The 19,887-nt window shown below is 47.6% G+C and overlaps 1 long non-coding RNA gene across 1 annotated transcript; it reads left to right on the top strand.

The window, feature by feature from the left end:
• Positions 1 to 645: 645 nt before the first annotated feature.
• On the top strand, positions 646 to 18,873 carry LOC123331413. The gene is made up of 3 exons (XR_006548042.2): positions 646 to 886; positions 14,337 to 14,524; positions 16,231 to 18,873. It is a non-coding gene; the product is annotated as an uncharacterized LOC123331413 (long non-coding RNA).
• Positions 18,874 to 19,887: the final 1,014 nt, after the last annotated feature.

Below are 19,887 nucleotides of genomic sequence, written 5' to 3'. Positions count from 1 at the left end.
TTCCTGGAACTTTGCCTCCTTGTGAAGAAGCCTGGACCAACCTCCTGGATAATGAGAGACCCATGGCCTATTCGCACCTGATGCCTCATTGCCATTCAGCCAACGGCCAGATGTGTGGGTGAGGCATCCTGGATTATCATGCTAAGTCGCTTCAGTTGTGTCCAGCTCTTTGCGGTCCCATGGACTGTAGCCTGCTAGGCTTGTCTGTCCATGGCATTCTCCAGGCAAGAGTACTGGAATGGGTTGCCTTGCCCTTCTCCAGGGATTGAACCCACATCTCTTAGGTGTTGCATTAACTGGTGGATTCTTTAGCACTAGTGCCACCTGGGAGGTCCACCAGGTGGGCTGGATCCTCAGCCACCCATCAACCACCAGCACAGATGCAGGAGCAACCCCAGGAGAGAGTGACTGAAACTGCCCAAAGCACCAGAACCACCCAACTGACGCACAGAATTTGTGAGCTAAATACATGAGTGTTGTTTTAAACCACTAAATGTGAGAGTGTTTTGCTATGCAGCAAGAGCTAACTGATACAAGATGTTGTGTTTTAGTTGCTCTTGCTGTATAACAAACCACCCAAACAAATGCCTGAAGCAACCACTTTATCCCGCTTATGAATCTGAGTTGGGGATTTGGACAGAGTGTGGCAGGAATGATGAGTCTCTTCTTGCTGAGGTCTGGGGCCTCAGCTGGGAATACTCAAGGGTTGATGAGTTGCGGGCTGGAGTCACCTGGAGGAGTCTTCACTTACTTCTGGTAGTTGGTTTTGTCTGTTATCTGGCATCTCAGCAGGGACTGCCCATTGGCCTCCCCATGTGGCCTAAGTGTCCCCACAGCATGATGGCTAGCAGGTAGCTGGGCTTTGATGAAGGCTCAGGGTCCAAGGGTGAGTATGCCAGCCAAGAAGGGGGAAGGGAATTGCCTTGTATGATCTTATCTCAGAATTTACTCAGCATCATTCCTGTTACCCTGGACTGGTCACAGCCCAGTCACAAGCTCTCTGCTCCCCCGGATTCAAAAGAAGGGAATTACACTCAACTTTGTTGGTGGGCTTCCCTAGTGGCTCAGCTGGTAGAGAATCTGCCTGCAATGCGAGAGAGCTGGGTTCGATCCCTGGGAAGATCCCCTGGAGAAGGGAAAGGCTACCCACTCCAGTATTCTGGCCTGGAGAATTCCATGGACAGTCCATGGGATCGCAAATTGTCAGACATGACTGAGTGACTTTTTTCACTTTCATTCTGGTGGGGGAGCGGCAAGGTTCTAGATGGGCTTCCAGAGCAGTAGATCCAGGTGGTCACTTCAGGAAAATGTGATCTGCTGCCTGTCATCTTACTCAGTTGTTGCAACAAGCCAGTGAGGTACCTGTTATCACCGTCCCCATTTTTCAGATGAGAAAACCAAGGCTCAGCTGTTTGGTGATGTGCTCAAGGGTGCGTGGTTAGGCATGCTGGAGCCAAGTCTAGCCACTTCCTTTCCTGGGCTGCCTTTTGGGACTGGATCTAGCGTCTCAGTCACATTCTCACGCTTCTCTCTCTGCTTTGTGTTTTGTCTCCACTTGACTTGATGGATGTGAGTCTGAGTGAACTCCAGGAATTGGTGATGGACAGGGAGGCCTGGTGTGCTGCGGTTCATGGGGTCGAGAAGAGTCGGACACGACTGGGCGACTGAACTGAGCTGGACTGAATGGGTACATCTGACAAGGAGCTGTGCTTCTCAATGTCCCCCCTCAACCCTGTTGGGGGTCCCCACCAGTTCCCTAATGACTGTTTAGACACCAGAGGTCTATTGTGGGGGAGGTAGGTAAGGATGAAAATTACAAGCTTGACTGATCACCACCAGGCCTCCTTCTACAAAATCAGATGAAGTTTGAAGGTACTTAGTAGGCAACTTGAACTTAAATCCTAAGAGGGTGGAAATAGGGGGTCATACCTCTGGACTTTAAAAGATTTATTTTCTATGTTACAAAAATTATTATCAGGAGTTCCCTGGTGGCCTAGTGGTTAAGATCCTGGACTTTCACTGCCTTGGCTGGAGTTCAATCCCTGGTCGGGGAACTGAGATCCTGCAAGCTGCAGGCCAAAAGAGAAAAAAAAATATTACTATGTGAATATTTGCAGTCCTGCTTTGTATTCTGACTCTCTCCCAGCTGACGAAAGATCCCAACTTTGCCCACTGACATTTCCCTCCTCCCTTCTTAGGGAAAAAGTGGGGGGATCCGTATTGATCACAGTGTTCTGTGAAGTTTTTAAAATAATTTTTACTGACGTATGAAATATACATATGATATGTGTTGGTGGCCACAGTGTCCACTAGCAGGAGGATGGAATAAGGTTGTCAGAAAATGATAGAATACTTTGTTGAATTTGAACCTCCAATAAACAACAAAAACTCTTTGCTATGAGCATGTCTCATGCTTCCAGGAGGGCACACGTTGTAAGCGTGCAGTCTGATGGATCATCCCAAAGTGGACACATCTGTGTAACCAGCACCCAGATGAAGAGACAGAGCATCCAGGATCCCAGACATCCCTCTTGTCCCCATCCAGGAGCTGCCCATCCCCCCACTGTCCTGACTGTTAGTATCAGGGGTGAGTTTACCTGGTTTTGGATACCACATAGATGGACACATCCCCTCTGGATCCTCTCTGGCTTCTTTTGTTTATCATTATGTCTGTAACACCATCCATGCACAGCAGTAGTGCATTTTGGGTAATATTACTGAATGAGACAAACTTCTGCTAAAATATTATTTGTTGTTTATCTAAAATTCAAATTTCACTGGGTGTCCTGTATTTTATTGGGCAACCCTTTTCCATTTCCTGGGCTTCCCTGGTGGCTCAGTGGTAAAGCATCCGCCTGCCAGTGTAGGAGACGCAGGTTTGATCTCTGGGTGGGGAAGATCCCCTGCAAAATGAAATGTCAGCCCACTCTAGGGGATATCCCATGGACAGAGGAGCCTGGCGGGCTACAATCCATGGGGTCGCAAAGAGTCAGACACGACTTAGTGACTAAGCAACAACAAAAGTTCCATTCTCCTGTTAATGGACATTTTGAAATTTTCAGTTTGGGGCTATTATAAATACAGCTGCTATGAATATTCTAGAACCTGACTTTTGGTGAACATATGGACTCATTTAGGCTGGGTATTTACCTAGGAGCAGAATTTCTGGGTCATAGAGAATGCATATGCTCAGCGTGATGTACACGGCCAAGAGGTGATCCAAATGGTACCAATTGACACTCCAACCAGCAGTGTGTGAAAGTTCCAGTCGCTTTGCATCCTTGCCAGTGCTTGGCATTTTCTAGCTTTTTCACTGCAGTCATTCTAGTGGGTGTGTTTGGCTTTAATTTCATTGTGGTTATCCCTGAGGACTCCTGAGGCTGGGCCGCTTCTCACGTGCCTCCTGACTATTCGGGCTCCTCTTCTGTGAATTGCCTGTGCTACCACATGGCCCTTTGTTTTGCTGGGCTGTCTGTCTTTTCCTTATTGCTCTGTGGGCATTTCTTCTAGAGCCGAGATACAAATTATTTGTCAGATTTATGTCAACTGTCTTTTCCAAGGGCCTTCCCCAGGTGGCTCAGTGGTTAAGAATCCATCTGCGATGCAGAAGACACAGGAGACCTGGGTTCGATCCCTGGGTTGGGAAGATGCCCAGGAGGAGGGTATGGCAACCCACTCCAGTACTCTTGCCTGGAGAATCCCACGGACAAAGGAGCCTGGTGGGCCACAGTCCATGGGGTCACAAAGAGTCAGATACAACTGAAGTGACTGAGCATGCACACGCTTGGGAATTTTAGGAAGCAGTGAGAGAGGATTTCAGGTTAGCTGTGGGTCTTGTGGGTGATTTAGAAGAGCGAGGTGGAAGGAGGAGTCTGCTCAGGATTGCTCTGGCCAGTGAGCTGGATTTTCTCAAGTGGCCTTGGAGAAGCGTACATGAAGACCACGCTGTGCTTCTTTGACTCCTTACTTGTTCTGAGACTGGGCCACTTGGGACCCTTAAGTGTATTCAGATCTTGACACAAGGGTGGAGATCCTGCATTCCATTGTAGAGAGTTTATAAGGTGTCTTGGGAATTTAACCTGGGAAGGTTGGAAGCACGTTTAAGGAATTTGTGTATGTCACAGGGTAGACGCTATTGAATGTTTTCACATCCTGAGAGGCAGAGTCATCTCTAAGAGAACAGAGATTCTTATTTTTCATTGACAGATAACCCCACCTCCCACCTCAGAACACACACTTGGTAAGAATTAAGTATACAGTATTTGAACATGAAGGCAATGGCACCCCATTCCAGTACTCTTGCCTGGAAAATCCCATGGACGGAGAAGTCTGGTAGGCTGCAGTCTATGGGGTTGTTAAGAGTCGGACATGACTGAGTGACTTCCCTTTCACTTTTCACTTTCATGCATTGGAGAAGGAAATGGCAACCCACTCCAGTGTTCTAGCCTGGAGAATCCCAGGGACAGGGGACCCTGGTGGGCTGCCGTCTATGGGGTTGCGCAGAGTCAGACACGACTGAAGCGACTTAGCAGCAGCAGCAGCATCTAAGAGGGGCTTCCCAGCTGGCACTAGGGGTAAAGAACAGGACTGCCAATGCAGGAGGTGTAAGATACAGGTTCGATCCCTGGGTCGGGAAGATCCCCTGGAGGAGGGCATGGCAACCGACTCCAGTATTCCTGCCTGGAGAATCCCATAGACAGAGAGGCCTGGTCGGCTACAGTCCATAGGGTGGCAAAGAGTCAGACACCACAGCAGCGACTTCACATGCAGCCAGCATCTAAAAGGTCCACTTAATTCATAAATCAAGGCTGCACAGCACATGATATTTATGGTAATTCTTGCTGGAGGAATTATTAAAATTTGTAAGAACTGTAAATGCTGTCACACAAAATGCCTCAGTCACTGGGCATAATTGATGACTTCCTCTTGGATCTACTGAATAAATTAATTTCATTGCTATACACATGACATTAATATGCTTTTATAATTAATTTAGTTCTGAGAGCTGCTTTGCGTGCCAAGATTTCACTGGGGGTTGAAAATGGCTCAAGGTAAAAGGCAACACATGAAGAATAATTTAGAAATCAAATAAAGAATAGCATTCTAAAAGGAAATAGCAGGCTTGGGTGATCTCGTCGTAAAGGGAACACACCAGATGACTGTGGGGAAGCAGATATTAGGCCAGGACTGTGTGTTCTTGGTGTTGCTGCATTTTCCTTGGGATTCCTCGTGTCCTGAGGTGATGGCTGAAGGGCGTATGGGGAAAGCCTCCCTCTTCCATGGGGATTGTCTCCCGCTGCAGCTTTCTGCCTACAAAGATGGTCTCAGAGCAGCATTCTGAGGGGTCCAGGGAGGAGCATCAAATTATCAGGGATGCAGAATTTCTCAGGAAGCAGACTCCATACCTGTGGGTTCTTTACAACTAAACAACCAAAAAACAACATTTGGAGAAGGCTCTTGAGAGTCCCTTGGACTGCAAGGAGATCCAAGCAGTCCATCCTAAAGGAAATCAGTCCTGAATATTCATTGGAAGGACTGATGCTGAAGCTGAAATTCCAATACTTTGGCCACCTGATGCGAATAACTGACTCATTGGAAAAGACCTTGTTGCTGGGAAAGATTGAAGGCGGGAGGAGAAGGGGATGACAGAGGATGAAATGGTTGGATGGCCTCACTAAGTCAACGGACATGAGTTTGCGTAAACTCCGGGAGCTGGTGATGGACAGAGGCCTGGCGTACTGCAGTCCATAGGGTCACAAAGAGTCGGATATGACTGAGCAACTGAGCTGAACTAATAAGAGTCCTTTCTTCTTGCCAGGCATGGTGCTAAATTCTTTGCATCCAATAGTTTGGCCACCTGATGTGAAGAGCTGGCTCATTTGAAAAGACCCTCATGCTGGGGAAGATTGAGGGCAAGCAGAGAAGAGGATGACGATTTTGAGATGGTTGAATGATGGCATCACTGACTCAATGGACAAGAGTTTGAGCAAACTCTGGGAGATGGTGAAGGACAGGGAAGCCTGGCATGCTGCAGCCCATGGGGCCACAGAGTCTAACACGACTAAGCGGCCAAACAACAAATGTGTCAACAGGATTGTTTCTTCCCTCCTTAAAAAAATCACCTTCGATTTATCACAAAATAATGCATGTTTGGGATTTATTCTTCAGAAAACATAGTTGAACCAATTCAGCCATGCTTTCACACCTGGGCTGTGCCATTCTCAGGGCTCTGTTTGGAGAAGGGGTTGAAGCTGACGCCCATAGACTGGTGGATGTTGGACCTTGGAGTCTTTTCCCAATACTTTCCCCTTTCCTTTAAAGGACCCCCAAATGTGGAGAGGTGATTTGCTTAGAGAGAATCTTTTATGCTTCCTCTTTTACCAAGTGCTTGAGTAAATAAAGTATTATAAGATTTAGACTCAGCCTGATTTAAAGAGTCATAGTTTGTGAAAAGATCCACCAGAGTGTGATCAGTTCAGATGCAATTGCAGGAAAGAGAAATGATCTTTATCTAATTCTGAGAAGCGTGAGGTTAGGGCTCTGTCTGCACACAGCAAATTCCTCAGGAGCTGATGTTAAACAACTGGAAAGATTACTTGGAAAAAAGGATCCCCCACCACAATTTCCCCTGATCTAATGTTTCATCAATTCGGCCAACCCTGACTGAGTACCAGCCTCATGCCAGGACTGGGATAGTGCTGGGGGTGCTGCGTGGGGTGTGTGTGTGTGTGTGTGAGAGAGAGAGAGAGCGCATGTGAATGCATGTGTAGTGAGATGTGAGTGTGGATGTGAGTGAGGGTGGTGTGTGTGTGTGTATGACCATGTGTGCAATATATGTGACTTGTGTATTGTGTGTCCATGGACGTGGGTGGTGGTGTGTAGATGTGAGGACGCATGTGTAACGTCCTAACCCTCAGGACCTCAGAATGTGACTGTATTTGGAAATAAAGTCTTTAAAGAGGTAATTAGGTTAACACGAGGCCCTTGGGGTGAGTCTCGATTCATTATGAGGCATTGTTATAAGAAGAGGAGATTAGGACACAGGCTCACAGAGGGATGGTGTGGTGATTGCAGGCATGAAATTAAAAGATGCTTGCTCCTTGGAAGGAAAGTTATGACCAACCTAGACAACATATTAAAAAGCAGAGACGTTACTTTGCCAACAAAGGTCTGTCTAGTCAAGGCTATGGTTTTTCCAGTGGTCATGTATAGATGTGAGAGTTGGACTATAAAGAAAGCTGAACCCTGAAGAATTGATGCTTTTGAACTGTGGTGTTGGAGAAGACTCTTGAGAGTCCTTGGACTGCAAGGAGATCCAACCAGTCCATCCTAAAGGAAATCAGTCCTGAATATTCATTGGAAGGACTGGTGCTGAAGCTGAAACTCCAATACTTTGGTCATCTGATGTGAAGAACTGATTCCTTGGAAAAGACCCTGATGCTGGGAAAGATTGAAGGTGGGAGGAGAAGGGGATGACAGAGGATGAGATGGTTGGATGGTCTCACCAACGCAATTACATGAACTTGCGTAAACTCCGGGAGTTGGTGATGGACGGGGAGGCCTGGCGTGCTGCAGCCCATGGGGTTGCAAAGAGTTGGACGTGACTGAGCGACTGAACTTGTAACACAGAAGGAGGACCGTGTGAGGACTTGGGAGAAGGCAGCCGTCTACAAGCCAAAGAGACAGGCCTGCGGAGAAAACAACCCTGCTAATCAATCACCTTGATGCCGCACTCCCGACCTCCAGAACTGCTGTGTACACTGCCAGCCTGTGGGACTTGTTACAGCAGCCTGCGCTGACTTACACAGGCCCACAGCCACACCACGAGTCTGGAGGCACGTCTTCTGAAGCCTGCTGACAGCCACATGACTGGGCGTGAGAGAGGATTTCCCAGACTCGGTTGAGCCTTGAGATTCAACTGCAAGTTAGACTGATGGCTTTAGCACTGCCTCAGGGAAGACCCTGACCCAGAGGTGGACAGCTCTACAGTCCATGGGATTAACCAGGCAAGAAAACAGGAGTCAGTTGTCATTTCCTTCTTCAGGGGATCTTCCCGACCCAGGGACCAAACTTGCGTCTTTTGCACTGGTAGGCAGATTCTTCACCACTGGGCCACCAGGACAATAACCCTGGGCTGTTTCAAATTCCTAGGTCTGTGGTAATTTGTTACACAGCAGCAGAGAACTGATAGGCTTCATCATCCTTTATGACTAGAGTGACTGTATTTTTTGGTCACGCCAAGTCACTTTTGAAGGTGAAAGGAGATTCTAAAATAATTAAAATTTTTTATATCTTGAAGATATTTATTTCTTGACTGACAGATTGATTTCATTGTATTGGTATTATAAATGGTTCTATTAAAAACTATTTTCAATCATGAAATTCTTTCTACAACAAAAGTAACATGTATTCATGTACAATAGAGTAAAATTAAAAAACAGTTCTTTATATTGCCTATCTGAATAGAATAAAAAAGCAGAATAGTGTACTTTAATCTGCTTTGTAAGCCAGGTCTGTCTCTAACATAATTTCAGTGGTATTCAATTTTTTCCCCTAACATAGCCTCGTCATTTAAATTACTTCTTTTTCACAAAATTTCCCACAAGTCTTCTTCAAAGAAACATTTTGTAGTTAGTAAATTTGAAATTACTGACACCTACAATCTATTCTTTTTTGTAGACTAGACGATTCTTATGGAGAAGGCAATGGAGACCCAGAACTCCCCTGGTGGCTTAGACGGTAAAATGTCTGCCTATAATACAGGAGACCCAGGTTCAATCCCTGGGTTGGGAAGATCCCCTGGAGAAGGAAATGGCAACCCACTCCAGTATTTTTGCCTGGAAAATGCCATGGACGGAGGAACCTGGTAAGCCACAGTCCATGGGGTTGCAAAGAGTCGGACAAGACTGAGCGACTTCACTTTCTTTCCAGTATTCTTGCCTGGCAAATCCCATGGACAGAGGAGCCTGGTAGGCTGCAGTCCATGGGGTCACTAGGAGTTGGACACAACTGAGCAACTTTGCTTTCACTTTTCACTTTCCTGCACTGGAGAAGGAAATGGCAACCCATTCCAGTGTTCTTGCCTGGAGAATCCCCGGGACGGGGGAGCCTGGTGGGCTGCCGTCTGTGGGGTCGCACAGAGTTGAACACGACTGAAGCGACTTAGCAGCAGCAGCAGAAGATTCTTAGGGCTTCCCTAGTGTCTCAGATGGTAAAGAACATGCCTGTCAATGCAGGAGACTCGGGTTTGATCCCTGGGTCTGGACGATCCTCTGGAGAAGGAAATGGCAACCCACTTCAGTATTCTTGCCTGGGAAATCCCATGGATAGAAGGAGCCTGGTGGGTTACTGTCCATGGAGTCACAGAAGAGTCAGACATGACTTCGTGACTGAACAGAACAGAACAGATAATATTCTTAGATGAGAATATATTCTCTCTATAGGTGCTGGGGCAACTGGTTGGCTCAGCAAAAATGAAGGATGTTCTCAGTGCTACTTTTTGGCATTAAAATGTGAAACTCTTTCAGCTTAAATATTTGACCAGGTACTGTCTTTTTAATCTCTTTTCAGAATACCTTTCTTCAACAAATATTTTTACAAGATAAAACTCATCAAACAAATTGTGATTCTTTTGAACACTTCATTAAATTTAGATGTGCAAAATTGTAGGCTTTTTCAATCTCCTGACCTTCTGGGAGAGAATGTAATTTCTTCTAATTAAAAATAGAAGCTCCATCAGAAGATTTTTCTTACAAGTCAAGATATTCTGAAGTACTCTTATAGAATTTCAATATTGAGCTCTTGTTAATTAATGAGTTCCCATCCTCCCCTTAATTTTTAGGGATAAATTCCAGTGCCCTTTTATTTGCAAGCTTTGTTTTCGATTAATATAATTGGTTCAGAGCTTCAGAAACTAAAAATCCAGGTGTTAAGTAATCAAGGTTCTCTAGATTTTTTAAACCACATGCACCGAACATTTGGAGGACTCCTTTACAAAAAAGTTCGATGTTGTGGTCGGGCACTTAGACTGACTTGAAAAGCTCCCACTATTCGGGAATCTGACAGAGGGCAGGCCGGGGAAAGAAAGCACAGTGAGCTTTGCCGAAGCTTTTTTTTAACCTTTTATCGGTGTTATCACAAAATGTTGGCAATGGCAGCTTTTACTTAAATTGGTAGAGTGCCAGCTTTTTTGGATCCAGTATGAATTATGTGTGCACTATTAATCATTTCAACTAAATTTCTGCTTCATAGTTTCTTAATTTAGTAAGGATTTTTTGCCATGACATTGTGTTCCACCAAAAATTATATTTATATTATCATTGCAAAACAAGTACCATTAAGCTTCAGTGTCAATTGTATAATATCCATAATAGTCTCAGATGATGCTCAATTAATAAAGAAAACTTCCCAAAGCTTTATTCTAGGCCCATGATTTGAATGCAAAAAGCAGAAATATTATTGGAATTAATTGATATTTCTGTCTGAGGAAGCGTATGATACTGAAATAAAATTTGCATCAATTTACTATTTGTATAATTTTCCTAACAAAGTCAACATGTAAACAGTGATGGTGTCACTTATATTCATGTGCATGAATATCAATACAGTTTGGAATTAAAAATGAATGACATTTGAGTCTTACTTTTATCAGGATGTAGAGAATGGTAAAAGAATGTCTCTCCTGAGGAAATACTAAGAAATCACTGGATTAAAAATTATATATTGTTAAAAAGTTACGGAAGACCTGGGGGTGCAAAGAAGTCAACATTCCAGGGAGAGAGCCAGTTCTGTTTAGATGCGTGAAGATTGGTGGCTGGTTTGAAGCCTGGAAGATGTTATCCAGACGGTGTATGGGTGGGCGGAGGAGTGAGTTTAAAGTTGTTTCACTGGAATATAATAAGCTAAACTTTTAATTACTGTGTAAGCCAGCCTGCATGATTGGAATTTTGAAGAGCTTCAAATGCAAAGCTAATTCTACTCTGTTGTAGAATTCCCATCTTAAAAAAATTCCTATTTGAATTACTTTTTTATTTGCTCATTTTCTCAGGAGAATATCAAAATTTTCTCAGGAGAATTTCCAAAAAGAATGCTTGGAAAACTTCCAAGTTTTCTAAGTATTTTAATACCCCAAAACGTTTATGTTGTCCCTACACTAATTAGTTTTTAAAAGATAGAATTATAAGTTTAGAACTTTTTTTCTGTTAAATTTTATTTAAAAAGACTCTGGGTTATCACTCTCTTGTCTTCTAGCTTCCAGTATTGCTGATTAGAAGTCACAGGTCAATGTGATCATGATTCCTTTGCAGATTATCTGTTTTTCTTGTCTGAAAGCTTTTAGAATCTTTTCCTTCCTCCTTGAGTTCCATTTTCAGAATGTGTCTGGGGGTGGGTCTTTTCTCTCTCATTCTTCTTGGTACCTGGTGGATTCCATTGACCTAAATATGTGTATGCTCCTTCAGTGCTTGGAGATGTTATTCAGGCCTTTGCATAATTTGTATTTTTTTTACCTTTTATTTTTTCCTAGAATTCTTAATGGGAGTTTTTAGGCTGATCTTAAATGTCTTGTATTTTTTCCTTCATATTGTCCTCTATCTTGTTGATATGGATTCTGAGGGATTTTCTGAACTTCAAGTTTTCTCCTATGGAATTGTTGTTCTAGCAATGACATTTCTAAGAACTCTTTTTTTAACCTTTTGTTTTATATTGGAGTATATAGGACTTCCCTGTAGTGCAAACGGTAAAGAATCTGCCTGCAGTGCAGGAGACCGGGTTCAGTCCCTGGGTTGGGAAGATCCTCTGGAGAAGGTTATGGCAATCCACTCCAGTATTCTTGCCTGGAGAATCCCATGGACAGAGGAGCCTGGCGGGCTACAGTCTGTGGGGTCGCAAAGAGTTGGACATGACTGAGCGACTAACACACACACACACACATAATTGATTAACAAGGTTGCGTTAGTTTCAGGTATTCAGCAAAGTGATTCCAGTTACACGTATACATATATCTTGCAGCCATGAAATTAAAAGACGCTTACTCCTTGGAAGGAAGTTATGACCAACCTAGATAGCATATTCAAAAGCAGAGATATTACTTTGCCAACAAAGGTCCATCTAGTCAAGTCTATGGTTTTTCCAGTGGTCATGTATGGATGTGAGAGTTGGACTGTGAAGAAGGCTGAGTGCCGAAGAATTGATGCTTTTGAACTGTGGTGTTGGAGAAGACTCTTGAGAGTCCCTTGGACTGCAAGGAGATCCAACCCATCCATCCTAAAGGAGACCAGTCCTGGGTGTTCATTTGGAAGGACTGATGCTGAGGCTGAAACTCCAGTACTTTGGCCACCTCATGCGAAAAGTTGACTCATTGGAAAAGACCCTGATGCTGGGAAAGATTGGGGGCAGGAGGAGAAGGGGACGACAGAGGATGAGATGGCTGGATGGCATCACCGACTCGATGCACATGAGTTTGGGTGAACTCCGGGAGTTGGTGATGGACAGGGAGGCCTGGCATGCTGTGATTCATGGGGTCGCACATGACTGAGTAACTGAAATGAACTGAACTGAAACTTTTTTTGAATTATTTTCTCATTTAGGTTGTTACATAATATTGAGCAGAGTTCCGTATGCTATACAGCAGGTCCTTGTTGGTTATCCATTTTAAATATAGCAGTGTGTACGTGTCAATTCCAAGCTCCCTAACTATCCCTTCCCTCCACCCTTCTCCCCTAGGAATCTTAAGTTGAAGGACTCTTTTTTGATCTCTAATTGCACCATTTTAAGCGCAACGTGTTCCTTTTTTAAGGACACATTATCTTTAATTTTTCTAGACATTCATCTTTTAGGAATTCCTTCCATTCTTTGAATCCGTTTGCTCATCCGGATTCTTGCCTGTTGTGCTGTGGGTGTTCTCTATAAAGGGAGATGGGCGGTGAATATCTTCAGGCCATGGGGATTTCTTTGCTTCTAGGATTGAGTCATTCTGCTCGAATTTCTGCTGGGACAGTGGGCTCCATCAACATGAAGGTTTATATATTCCTTCAGCACTTGGGAATGTTGATAATATTCTAGTACTTGTGTAGTTCATACATTTTCTCCATTTTATTTATTTTTTCCTAGAATTCCTAGTAAATTCTGACATTTCTCTAGAGCCTTCTCTCTACCACGGGAGTGCACTTGAGAGGTCCATATGTTGAATGGTTAGTTTTTTGTTGTTGTTTAGTTGCGGAGTCTGGAGAAGGCGATGGCACCCACTCCAGTGCTCTTGCCTGGGAAATCCCACGGACAGAGCCTGGTAGGCTCCGTAGGTCGCTAAGAGTCAGACACGACTGAGCGACTTCACTTTCACTTTTCACTTTCATGCACTGGAGAAGGAAATGGCAACCCACTCCAGTGTTCTTGCCTGGAGAATCCCAGGGACGGGGGAGCCTGGTGGGCTGCCGTCTATGGGGTCGCACAGAGTCGGACACGACTGAAGCGACTTAACAGCAGCAGCAGCAGTAGCAGTTGCTAAGTCATGTCTGACTCTTTTGTGACCCTGTGGACTGTAGCCTGCCAGGCTCCTCTGTCCATGGGATTTCCCAGGCAAGAATACTGGAGTGGGTTGCCATTTCCTCCTCCAGGGGATCTTCCCGACACAGAGATCGACCCCACATCTCTTGCATTGGCAAGCAGATTCTTTACCACTGAGCCACCCGGGAAGCCCCAGATTGGTTTTAAATCAGTATGAATAGGTTCAAAACAGTCAGGCCCTTGGGGCCCCAATAGCCAGGCCCTTATGCACACACCCCACCACCCTCTGATGTAGGAAGGATGCACCATCATCGCGCAGGGAGCTGGGGCAGGGGAAGGCCTGAGCTGGGATTAGGATGCTTGTGATCCTGAAGGTCAGACTACAGCATCATGAGAGAGAAGGACGTGAGGCTTGAGAGAGTCTGGGATGGGAGGATGGGCAAAATCGGTGGGAAATTAAAGTATCAAGTTAGCAAAGAGGCCAACATAGAAGCAGAGAGGTGTGTGTGTGTGTGTGTGTGTGTGTGTGTGTGTGTGCGTGTGTGTGATGGGGGACAGCTGAGCAGGGCAGAGGGGAGAACACCTCCTGGATGCATGGAGGAGGCTGAGGTGAGGTGTGGCTGGAGGGAGGGCAGAAATGCAGGCCTGGTTACCAGTGTCCCAGCTGGGGGCACAGAGGAGAGCCACCCTGCAGAGACAGGGTAAGGAGGGGCAGGGTCTGAGCTCTGGCCGCTCTGGGGCTGGAGGATAAGGAGGAGGAGCCCTGGGTGTGTAGCATCTGCCTGTTTCTTCTTTCCTTCATTCCATCATTCCTCCCTCCCTCCATCACACAGGCTGAAAGGCTCTGCTGTCTCAGTCTGGCTGGACACCAGGGGCACTGCAGGTGGACAGGCTGGACTTCTCACCCCATGTTGCCGTTTTCTGCATGACCGTGGCCGGTGAGACACCCTCTGTGTCTGGAGCGAGTGACAGCCACCCAGCTGCTCTTTTGCAGTAAAGGTCACGATGCCCCGTGGCATGGGTGAGTTCATGGGTTCCTGGCACTTAGTTCAGCTGAATGTGGACTTGGGCGTTCCTTGGAGGTGGAGGTGATCTCAGCTGGCTTAACCTCTCCGAGCCTCAATTTCCTCCTGTGGAAAGCTGAGACAATAACATTTTTGTCACTTCACTTTTCTAAGCCTCAAGTACATCCACAGGAAGTGGGATCAGGACACACCCCTGCCCTGAGGGCCACGAGGCTGTGAGGTGTCTGTGCGGTCCTTGTTGCTCCGTTTCAGTTGAGGAAACATGCCTGAGTTTGGATAGCTGGCCGCGTCCGTCGTGGATGGATGACTCCACAGCTCTGGGGGAGGACCCTCTGGATCTCTGTCCGGTGCCCCTTCTGTCCTGCCTGTTGAGCTGGATGGATCCTTGGCACAGCCTAGACTCCCGTGCTGTGCCATCTGAGTGCAGCTCCTGTGCCCACAGGGCCTGTCTGCTTCCAGGATAGAAGAGAGTATGAAATCGCTTCCTACATGAGAATACCTGCTGATTCAGCAGACACAGGAAAAGGTTCTCTGCTGTGTTCTTGTTCCTTAGCTGAGCTCTGATGGGAGGGGACTGGCTCGTTCACGGGAAACGGGTGACCAAGTTTAGAGCAAGCTGTCCTTGGGTGACCAAGGATAGAGCAGCTGAGCAGAAGGGCTGTCACCAAAGATATCCCCTGCCAGATGCTGGTTCCAAGATCTGCAGAGGAGGAGGGCCGGTGGTCCGAGCCCACGCAGTGAAACCCACCTTCTGTCAGCACAGACTCGGAGAGCAAACTGGCTTTGACCTTGGAGCATATGCAGTCAGGCTGCGAACAGCGACGTTTGATTTAAAGCCCAACAGCCGTCGCTGGAGAAACGTGGTGCGGCACTGAGCTGGCCGGGGCACTAAAACCAGTTCAGACTCTGGAAGGAGAGGAATCTCGTGTCACTCAAGCTCATCCAGAATCAAAATCAGTTTCCGGTTCACCCCTGGCCGGTCCGCCTGGATGCTGGCTGCGCTCAGGGTCCCCACCTGCCCCTCTCTCTGGGGGGCCTGGCAGCCCCACGTGGGCTGTGGTGTCTCCGTTGACATCGCATTTCCACCACCTTCCTTGCGCATGGCCCTCCCCCAGCCCCCAGGCAGGCCAGCCCAGGTGCCTTCTGCTGGTTGCAGAGGCAGGCTCAGACGGCCTCTGCTTGGCTTGCTGCTCTTCAGCTGCCATCTTGAAACCTGAGTTCTATTGTCTTTGAACTTGTATTTTGTAAGTGAAATCTGTTGGGACCATGGAGCATGCACACGAGCAGAGCACATCTGTGCGGGATTCATGTCGTCCTTCCTGGGTCCCCACTTGCAGATGGCCTTCTCCAAGCCCCATGAGCAAGCGCACGTGGACCGGGTGAGCAAGGGCGTTGACGTCCCCACGAGGCCACACTCTCTGTTCAAACCACAATATCTTGGCAGGCAGGAACACGAGCGACCAAGCGACCCTGTCTTATCCTTTCTCACTGTCGACTTAAAAAGAAAGCACAACATAATAGTTGTGAGTCAGATTTTATTTGGGGCAAAATGAAGTCCATAGCCTGGGAGACGGCATCTCCGATAGCTCTGAGAAACTGCTCCAAAGAGGGAGGGGGAAGGTCAGTATATGTGTGATTTTGGAGAAGGGCGAGTCCATGCAATCAAGCACATGTTTTTTTTTTTGTTTTTGTTTTTTTGCAGGAGGTTTCTGCTAGTCACGAGGAGCAGTCATCACCATGAAGGATTTTAGTGCTTCTCTAGATGTGAGGAGATACAAGAATTGGGCTCATAAAATCAGATCCCGAAAACATCTAAATCTCTGAAGACCTGTCCTGCCAGCGTTCCCAGAGCACAGAGAGCCTCGTTTCTGCTTTCCACCCTGAACTCTTCTTAGGGGAGGTTGAAGGTCAGCAGCTGCAGCCGCACCCGATTTGGTCCTCGCAGAGGGAGATGGCAAGTGCCAGCTTGCAGTGGCATTACCCAGGCTATGAGGCCCCTGTGTTAGTCCAGCACTTCTGTGAAGGTGACGACACAGCGGGGAAGGAGAGACAGGACAACCGCAGACCCTTTTCTTTTTGTCCTTGCTTACTCCGCAGTAAGGCCCAGGACAGAGTGTGGGCAGAATGTCAAGGACTGAAACGAAACCGCTTGAGTTTTGTGCAGCGCCCCCACTGTTCTGTTAAGGACTCAGCCACCTAGGCACAGGCAAAGTACAAAATAACTAAGTGTGCAATTTCGATGATCCCACATACGCGTTCTTACATTTGTGTTTAAAACTGGCATTGCACAGTTTTATAATGATGAATGGTAATATTCATGTTGGTAATTTAAAAATTTTAATTATTCTGTACTTAGAACAGCATTAAAGAGCAAATAAAAAACATCATGACAAGTCGAAAGAGAGAGACACAGAAATATATGTGAGACGTAGGAGGGAAATTTGTGTTTTAGTAAATAGAATGACGTTTTCCCTCTGGTTTTTGAACAAGGAGTCCCACATTTTTATTTTGAACAAGGGGCCCCACAATTATGAAGACATCCCTGGGAGAGGAAAAGAGGACTGAGGACATGGGAGGCCCAGGAGGATCCCAGAGTGGTTCGAGGCTGAGCCAGGAGTAGAGGCGGGTCTCTGATGGAGTCCGTACGCCAGATCTGCAGTGATGCTGCTGGTGGTGGTGATGAAGAGGATGATGGTGATAGACTAACATGGAGCTGAAGAGAAGCTCATTCATCTTCATCGGAATCCTACCAGCTCTGGCGTCTTGGCAGGCCACACCTGGGATCAACTCTTGCCTTGTGGAGGCCAAAGGTGCCTCTTTCCCAGGACCCCATGTCTGTGGCCTGGGCTCCGTGCAGGAGGTGGGCTGGTCCCATTGTTCACAAGGGTGCACATGGCTGTCTGGTTGGGATTCTCCAACGCGAGGAGGGAGCCCCGGCAGCAGCTCTTGGAGGGGGCACGGGATGTTGCCCTCCCTGTGAAGACCCTCTGGTGGCAAGAGGTTGCCCACAGCTCTCTAAGGTGCTCACTGTGTGAGGGCGACTGGGGTCCAATCCAGGGGGCTGATGATTTCCCCAGAGCTCCTCCCAGACAGAGACCCAGGGGCCAAGTCCAGGGCCAAATGCTGGGATCTGAACGCAGCTTGTCTGGCTCCCGAATCTAAGCTCTGGAAAGATAGGAGACGTTGTGGCATCTGGGGGAGGAGGGCATTCAGGGTGACTTTGCCTTCTCAGACTTCTCCCAACAGCCCGGCCTCTGTCGGGCTTTGCCCCACAGCCAGCACCATCGGGGGCCGGAGCAGTTCTTACTGTGCATTTGGGACCTGGGACCTGGAGCGTGGGCTACGAGGACTGGAGAGCCCTTCCCACAAGGTGAAAACAGCCTCCACCCTTTTCTATAACCTCCCATGAGACCAGCCCCGCCCAGGGCTCCCAGCCAGGGCGGGAGACTTAACGAGTAGCTTAGACTTAATGGGATCATCCACAAGGGGAGTGAGAAATGACATAAACCCAGTGAATTGGCTTCCTTTTCTGGAGAACATGAGGTGAAGTTACATCTCTTTATTTATTTGGCCTCAACAGGTCTTAGCTGTGGCATGTGGGATCTTGAGTTGCAGCGTGCAAACTCAGTTGTGGCATGCGGGATCTAGCTCCCCGGCCAGGGATCGAACCGGAGACCCTGCATTGGGAGTACAGAGTCTTAGCCACTGGGCCACCAGGGAAGTCCCTACGAGCTGGAATTGATGGTCTCCTGACCCTGTGCCTGGATGACCCTCACAAAGTTGATTCCCTCAGGCTTGGCCAAGAGGCCAAGTTTCCAGGTTAATCTAGGTTAGAAGGCATTCAATCTCTCCTGCCTGCAGCCAGGGTAGGGCCGTGGGGATTACCTGCCAGAGGCAGCCCCTGACTCCTCAGGGCACTTGGGTGGGAGGGAGAGGACCCCCAAATGGGCCTGCTGGGAGGGCCCCGGGGTGTCACCTCTCTTGGCCGAGCGGCCTTTGCTGGCAGCACGGGGGTGGGGTTGGGGGGTTCACCTCCCCAGTCACAACTTTCTGCAGCACCGATTTACCAGGTACATGAATCTACAAGGTGGTAACGAATTTCAAACCCCATTCGATTAAAACAAACTAAAATATTATGAATTAAACATAGAGTCTGCATGAACTCTGAAGATCAAACAGGAGATACTGCAGACATTTCACAGTTTTGGAGAGCCTCTCTGAGTTACTGCTCCCAGGAGCCCAAATTCAAGTTTATCGTCCTCAGCTGGGCCTCCCCCAGGGCCAGCGGGAAGGTTGGTAATGATTGCTAGCTCCTGCCGGCACTCTCGAGTTTGCACGGGCTTGTTTATTCTCACTGCACATGGAGGTGTCCAGCATTAATTCCCCATCAGCATCTCACAGGCATGGAGAGGCAAAGTCATCAGAGACCTGACTGAGCCAGGCTCAGCCCATGGGGCCCGTGCTGTCAGACTCATGCGGCCAACCTTTCTCCTTCCCGCGATCCTCCTGGGCTGTGCACTCTGGGACGCCTGGGGCTCAGGGAGGCTGGTCTTGGCTGCTTGAGGAAAGTCATGATTTGCGGAACAGCTGCACTGCCCCATGGTCCTGACTGCAGATAAAGGCTGATCCTGTCCACACAGTAGACTGGGAGAAGGGGGCCCTCTGGCCTTTGTTCAAGGACATTGCCACCTGGGTGCACATGGGTTGCTGGAGGATGTCACACTTTTTTTTGGACACACCACGGGGCTTCTGATAAAGACTTCCCTGGTGGCTTAGTCGGTAAAGAATCCGCCTGCAATTCAAGAGACCCAGGTTTGATCCCTGGGTCTGGAAGATCCCCTGGAGAAAGAAATGGAGACCCTCTCCAATATCCTGGCCTGGAAAATCCCATGGACAGAGGAACCTGGCAGGCTACAGTCCATAGGGTCACAAGAGTAGAACATGACTTAGTGATTAAACCACCAGTGGGGCTTTGGGATCTGAGGTCCCTGACCAGGGATCAAACCCACGGCCCTGCAGGGGAAGCACAGGGTCCTAACCACAGGATCTCCAGGGAAGTCCTGAGGGTGTCACACTTTGCCAAGGATTGTTTCGTCTTCCTCTCTCTTGTCTGTAGCAGGATTCGTGTGTGCACTTGGGAAGGAGCCTTGTGTCCAGCCAGGGCTGGAGCTGGTCTGGTCTGTGTCACCTTGACCTAGACCTTGTCCTGGGCACATGTTCCCACCTGGCCCACATGTTGCTTTCGGGGTGTGGAAGGAGAAGGCGGGGGCTGGGATGGTTCCAGAGGAAGGCTGCGCATGGACCCTCACTCCCCCTCTGGACTTGCGGCAATGAGATGTTTGGTTGCCGAGGTGGCCGA

Source organism: Bubalus bubalis, chromosome 23 (assembly GCF_019923935.1).
Source record: "Bubalus bubalis isolate 160015118507 breed Murrah chromosome 23, NDDB_SH_1, whole genome shotgun sequence".
Lineage (NCBI taxonomy): Eukaryota > Metazoa > Chordata > Mammalia > Artiodactyla > Bovidae > Bubalus > Bubalus bubalis.
The sequence above is the reverse complement of the archived record's forward strand: the minus strand, read 5'-3'. Positions and strand labels throughout refer to the sequence as shown.